The 1,304-nt window shown below is 40.3% G+C and overlaps 1 protein-coding gene across 21 annotated transcripts in view; it reads right to left on the bottom strand.

Annotated features, from left to right (window-relative positions):
- Window positions 1-1,304, bottom strand: part of kcnt1b (potassium sodium-activated channel subfamily T member 1b) — a 70,146-nt gene that overhangs the window by 7,895 nt on the left and 60,947 nt on the right. The window lies entirely within an intron of this gene.

The following is a 1,304-nucleotide window of genomic DNA, read 5'->3' as shown; positions in this document are numbered from 1 at the left end:
TATGATCATGACTGAAGTAGTGTGTATGTGTGATGGCACGTGGGGCAAGAGTTTGATGAGTGTAATGCTGACATGAGAAAATCATGTTTTCTGAAGGTTAATGATGATGTAGTGCAATGTTGTTGCTCTGTACTATCAAAACCCACAGCATCACGTCTGATTAGATGGTAAGATGAGACGAAATGAGATAAAATGACTGGAACACAGATTGGAGTTTTTCAAACACGGCTGCTCTCACGAATGAAATAATGTTATTGGTTGAGAGTATGTTTGAGTGTGTCCTTGCTCAAAGACGCAGGTCTGATTGGAGCTCATGCTTCGCCATGACTAGTTTTGGTCCTTTTTGAGTCAATGAATGCAACCTAAGTAGAGCTAACATGGCTACTTATCTAAATAACGTGAAATTATAAATGGATAAGACCCAAACTAAATGACTAAATGATTATTACTGATTAATTGTATGGTCTATAACATGTCAGAAAATTGACATATCTTCTGTCTGACCGCAAGTCCAAAACACACAGAGATTAAATTTACACACAGAAAAAATAATCTCAGAGACAAGTGAAGCTGGAGCCAGTTAATTAAAAAATAAAGAAAAAAAAGGGGGAGTCTGCAAATCTAATCCAATGCACTCTTTGTCAAATTCAGCGAATGTCTCCGCACAGTCCACTAGCTGTCTGTTTCTGTGTCTGTGTTTATACACAGCCCTGGCTCTGCGAATGGGAAATGGGCTCAGACCGAGCCACACAACACTGTTCCGTTTATGCCTGTTCCCAGGACAGGGGAGAGCACATGGCTGTATTAAGGCAGCGAGAGGGACGCTAAATCTGGCACATGCTAACGTTCTGTTTGGGTGTTAAGTTCAAACATGAACATATGGACACAATCTGTCTTTAGGATCGCAGACTCCAGCTTTAAACGATTAATTGATTACTCAACAGACTGTTTCAGCTCTACATGCCGTATGCGGTTTTACTACGTGCTTCATACTATTCAGACTCTTGCTGCACTGGTAGCTAGTCTAAACCTTCCATAACTATGATCACGAATGTAGAGAGGGACAGCACCATTTTCTTTTCTTCATTTCAGTTTCTCTTACGTTTTCTCACCTTAAAGCTGAGACTCCTGCGCTCCACCCACTGAGGTTTCACTCAACAATTACATTATTTCTGCCTCGTGCTGCTGCGGCCTTAAAAAAATATTGGTTACACTTTACAGTATGAAGGTATCTACATATGAGTGACATGACACTGTCATGAACGTGTCAAACACGTTATAAACAAGTCATAAACGTTTATGAC

The sequence above is a fragment of the Etheostoma spectabile genome, chromosome 5, assembly GCF_008692095.1.
Source record: "Etheostoma spectabile isolate EspeVRDwgs_2016 chromosome 5, UIUC_Espe_1.0, whole genome shotgun sequence".
Classification (NCBI taxonomy): Eukaryota; Metazoa; Chordata; class Actinopteri; order Perciformes; family Percidae; genus Etheostoma; species Etheostoma spectabile.
The sequence above is the reverse complement of the archived record's forward strand: the minus strand, read 5'-3'. Positions and strand labels throughout refer to the sequence as shown.